Source organism: Anopheles coluzzii, chromosome 2 (assembly GCF_943734685.1).
Source record: "Anopheles coluzzii chromosome 2, AcolN3, whole genome shotgun sequence".
Taxonomy (NCBI): domain Eukaryota; kingdom Metazoa; phylum Arthropoda; class Insecta; order Diptera; family Culicidae; genus Anopheles; species Anopheles coluzzii.
This window is the reverse complement of record NC_064670.1, coordinates 121,332,175-121,337,531: the sequence shown is the minus strand read 5'-3', so window position 1 is coordinate 121,337,531 and position 5,357 is coordinate 121,332,175. Positions and strand designations below refer to the sequence as shown.

The 5,357-nt window shown below is 46.5% G+C and overlaps 1 non-coding gene across 1 annotated transcript; it reads left to right on the top strand.

Moving 5' to 3' along the window:
* Positions 1-352: 352 nt before the first annotated feature.
* Positions 353-424, top strand: Trnag-ucc (transfer RNA glycine (anticodon UCC)). The gene has a single exon. It is a non-coding gene; the product is annotated as a tRNA-Gly (tRNA).
* The last annotated feature ends 4,933 nt before the right edge of the window (positions 425-5,357 follow it).

Sequence of the window (5,357 nt, the reverse complement as noted above, 5' to 3'; positions counted from 1 at the left end):
AAATACACACAGATCCGCAGTAAGTGAGAAAAAAGTGTAACTACTCTTTATTTTCTCTCCCTTTCATTGCGCGCCCACCCTGCTGTAAAGTGGTTTGTTTTCGTTTGTGCTATAGAGGCCACAACACCATCCCGCGCATACACACACAGGCACACGGACAAATTTATCGCTCCGTAATTGACCGCGGGGCTGTGTGTACCGATCTTTTGGCAACACCCCGGTGGCGTGTGTAAATGTGAGTGCAATTCTGTATGATTTCTTCTCTAACGTTGTTTGGTGCTGTGTACTGAGCGCGCGTTTGGAAAGCTGCTGGAGCGATTGTGGATTGCAATTGGCGCACTGGAAAACATGGGCGTCGGTGGTGTAATGGTCAGCATAGTTGCCTTCCAAGCAGTTGATCCGGGTTCGATTCCCGGCCGACGCACGATTCTTTTTTTCTTTTCCAAAGGCCTGGAGGAGGGTGATTGGTTACAAACAGATTTTTGCTTAATATTTTGATTTGGGAGCTTCATTTGAATAAAATATTCTTATTTTTAAAGTACGAGTACGAGTACGTACGTACACATCACAGTATTACAGATACTCTAGTTTATTTTAATTTAATTTTGTGACTAATATTAATACAAATTTTAAAGGTTCTGACGAAGTCATTTTGATCCAAACGAAATTTGGAGGATTGTGAAAATTTGAATCAATTTAAGAAGATTTGTCATGTAAAATCCGAGTATCAAACTCGAAATCTTCCTTGTGTGATTCACGACGCTTGGCACGAGACCATCTTACCTGGTTTGAAAGACTCAGTTATTTTAGAGTATAATTACATCGATAGGGCGATCTTACAACACAAAATAATACGATAATTAAAGCAACTGTACTTGTAGAAGTACTTAAACTGTACTTTTTAAAGAATCATATTATTCTTACCATTCTTTTAGACTCCTAAAAGTGAAGTACTTAAATAATCGGACTACCTGCTGGCACTTCATATGTCGACCGTGTACGACACTCTCCCGCCCCAAAGCGAGGGTGTACTGCAATGCACAAGCGAAACTGTTCAACCTGCTCCTTCGTTTGCTGCGTTTGAGTGGAGAAACTGGTTTACTACCGCTCTAACCATGACCCTCGGTATTCTTTCTACTTTTTTTTGGTGTTTCTCCCCGCGTACACGATGATACAACCCAAACGATATGTACCGCCGATGACCGTGTTGGCAAGATTGTCCGGATCCCCAGCCAGCCCCAGCGGATTATGATTAACCGGCGATAATGAGCGTCGCGCGGCAAAGAAGGAACAAGCAAGCTCGGGCCCGGTCCTGCTGATGTGCTGCTTGCCGGTCTACACTTGCTGCTACGGCACGAGCAAACGAGAGAAGCATCGCGCCAATAAAACAGCAACGCGTACAAACTACAGCCAAGGCTCGCGGCAAAAAGCAAGCGCCCGGGGCTGCTGAACCGATCGGTACTCGGTCGCCGGGTGTTGGTGGTTTTAAGTTAAATAGCTTAAGATTTATGCACACACATTCTCGGTCGCTCGGACGTTCTCACTCGCTCGTTCTTCGCTCCTCTCTGTCGCCAGCGAAAGCTTTCCTCGTCCAGTCGCGTCTTGTGGTTTGCCCGTCCCGATGTCGTCAATACACCCGTCCCGTTGGTGGGTGCTTCGGCACGGCTGCGAATACCAAAACCAAATGGCAAGCGAACAGGAACCGTTCGCAGACAACGTGCGCGAGTTTGCGCGATATGTGCGATGATAAATTTATGAGCTATTAGTGTCCGTGGATGGGCAGGCAAAAACCATTGGACAAGGGGCAGTGGCTAGCTCTAGGGAGGAAAGAGAATGGCCGGCGAACAGACCAGGAACCAGTTTGTGGTCATCGGCGGTGGTCGATCACCGCGCAAAGCGGATCATTGCTGTGGGACGTTGTTTTGGAATGGGGAAAGACGTTTTTTGTCATCCGTGATTAGGAAGTCTGTCAAAATCGGTATTCTTGGAGGAGTAGAATGGCCTTGAAAAGCTAACAGCTAAGAGAGTGTTAACACTGACAAATTTCATTCTGATTCATTTCGGACAAGCAAATAAAGGATCATATAACACTTAATAAATATAAATTTTAAATCAAATGCACTCTTATGAAGACATTGCATCACATCAGCTTAAGAAAAGTATGACAACGTTCAGGAAAATGAAGCGTCTTACTCAACAAAAATGATCATACAATAAATCAAGCCAGAACAATGAAACCATCAAACCAAATTAATTATCCTATCCAAAGAATATGCAAATGAAAACATCACGCAACAAAAGCAAAACGAAAGCTACACTATCTTGCATATTATTAGGCGCACCGTTCTTTACTGCTCAATTCCTCAGCTCCTCCTCAGCAGAACGGAAAACAAACATTGCAACAGACCGCTCTGTCTTCTTCATTTAGACGGACTTTATTTGAACCGGAGCTAAAAACAAGCCCTCTCCCACTGTGCTGCGTTCTACCTTTCACCGCGTACACACTTTATTAACACGCCTTTTTACAAAATCAATACCACTTTGCTACCCCGTTGCGCCAGCCAGGGAGTAGTAACCATTGTCCGGCGGTAATCTTTTAGCCCGGGACAACCCTCGTCACACACGCACACACGGAACGCGCACTGCCCGGGACGAGGCTAATGATTGAATATTATTCCAATAAATCACCACGAGTCGGGCAGAGCTGGCCAGCCACTGAATTCGGTTCCCCCTACAGTGTATGCCAAACGGGGTAGGGCGGGCTGGGTAAGCGCCAAACCAGAACCATGGCCATCGTAAATCAATCCCACTGAATAAAGATTCTCCCGTCTTGACTGGTTCGTGTCTGGAAGGGAGGCGAGCGCAAGCAAACACTAAAAAAAAGATACGAAAGAAAAAAGGTCCCAGCGCCATTGGGGCTGGAAAAACATAAACATGCATTTGTGCGCTTCCGCATTACGATGCCTCTTGCGCGCACCGAGCGTGAGCGTCTTTGTGTCGTTGAGTAAGGCGTGGAATGAGGGTGGAACGGGGAGTTGGCGATCTCGATCTAAGCACGAAACGAATTCATGAAGCACATAATATCGATACACATTCACACACGCACATAAACACCCTTTTGTGGCGCGCAGGGAGAAGGTTAGGGGCTCTTACTGTTATGACCCGACACCCGACCGGCAACATCAACATCAAGACGAAGGGAAACAAATCATCTCCACAGCGCTAAGATGCTTTACTTTTCTAATGCGCTCTGCGTTTGGAAAGAGAAATGACAACTATGGAAGAGCAAGGGAGAGAAAGGGAGAGAGAGAGAGAGAGAGAGAGAGAGAGAGAGAGATAGAGAGAGCGAAATGGGAGATACATAGAGCCGCTCGGTTCGGGTATGGTTTACGACAGGAGGGGATTAATTATGAAAAATTGGCCATCTTTTCTGTTTTTTTTCATCTGCTAGTCCACGAAAACGAAAGGACTTAAAGTGCTGGCACCGTTGACAATCGAAAGACAAACATCGTTCAGTATTTTGTCACATGGTCCAAGGATTAGAAGAACAATGGAAGCTAATGGTGTGAGCCGAGTGCTGCTTTGGAATACGAAAATTGATTTTATTTTGCTACTAAAACTGGTGTATAGGATTTTTTGTCATATAACACCGATAAATAGCGTTAAAATACAGATGAAATGATTTTGTTACATAATTTGCACTTATTTACGCACATTGCCCTGTGGATTGCATACTTTCAGGCGTTTTTTCGCAAAAATATTCAAACAACGCCTAAAGTTATGTAAGCTATCCAGAAAGGACTCTCAGAAGTCAGCTATGAGCTGGGATTGAAGCAGGTCGCCGTACAGCGTGATAAATGCGAAGCTGTAAAGTTGAAATGTTTATGATTTGAGGCTTAACCCCCAACCGATAAGCATAAATACGGTCAAAGAACGACAGCACAATGTGTACGCGTTTGATGCTGGGCAAAATCACTTTAATAAGCTTTCACAAACGTTCCGATTGCCTTCCACCCTCTCTCTCACTCTCTCTCTCTCTCTTATCATCATACTACCAGCTCATCCTAATCCACATCCAAATCAACAGCCAATAAATCAGCTACCCGTTTGAGCGCACCAAACAGGGGGTGGTGTGGGGGGGAGGAAGGGGTTTCAGCCTCCCACTCCGGTATGCTGTCCACGTTCCGGAACCGGTAGCTTTAACGGTTATTTAACGCCCGACCTTCTACTCAATGCCCTCGATTTGATACGATTTGCATTGGCCGTGGGTGACGTGCCGGACTAGACGAGGAGGAGTGCAAGGCCATCCAGGATGGCGACCAGTAGAGGGAAAGGGCTTGATTTCTTAGAACACGAACACCGAACACCAGGATGGATGCTTCTACAAAACAACAGATTAGGGGTCTCTCTGTCTCTCTCTCTCTCTCTTTGCTCGTAAATAGTTCCCGTAACCAACAACAGTAGCAGCATCTGTTACCACCTTTGTTTTGTACGTACCCGTGCACAATTTTCCGCATGCCGCATTTCACCCCGCACACTCACACACACTCACACACACCCCCCTATTTTCACGCCCCCGCTGCTGCATGTGCGTTGTGCAGCAATTGTTTCCGAGGTACGCTTTCGGGATCGAAATGCATAAATTTCCTCCATTTATTATAAATGTTAGGTGCGAAAGCGGGACGATGTGGGCAGGTGTTGCGGTGAGACGACCATTCGCCTCTGCCTGCAGTAGCCGCCGCAAGGTGCAACTGCAGCAAAGGTGGTGAGGCGAGCCGGTGAGGCGTGAGCGGTCCAGAATGGCATCGTTTCGCACATATGGAAAGTCCTGAACATGCTACATGCAGTTCATCGATGCCATCGTATCGGCTCGGTTCCAAACACACATACACGCTCACACACACACACACTTCGCACTCCCCTCTACATGTTCCGTCACAGCCCGCCTAAAGTACCGAAGCGTACAAAGGCAGTTAAATCTCCGTCCATTCCTCTGCAGCGTTTGTGTCGCTATCTTGCTCTTGCTCGCTCGATCGGCATTCGCTCTCTCTCTCTCTCTCTCTCTGTTGTTTCTCCGTTTCCCAACTGCACATCTAACGCTACCGTACTGACAGTATCGATACAAACATCATAACTTCGTACCAAACGTTGCACCGTGGCAAGTGAACATCCTTCCGCCCATTCCGCTGTACGCACTGCCTCGTCGCCTCGCCGCATTATTTCACATAACTTTAACATCAACACACATATTGGCTTCATGCTCGGCAACATGCTTCTGGCAACATGCACCAACCAACCAACCAAACCAACACGATAGCTAACGGCATCGATGTGTGATCGAACCGGCGGAAAAGGGA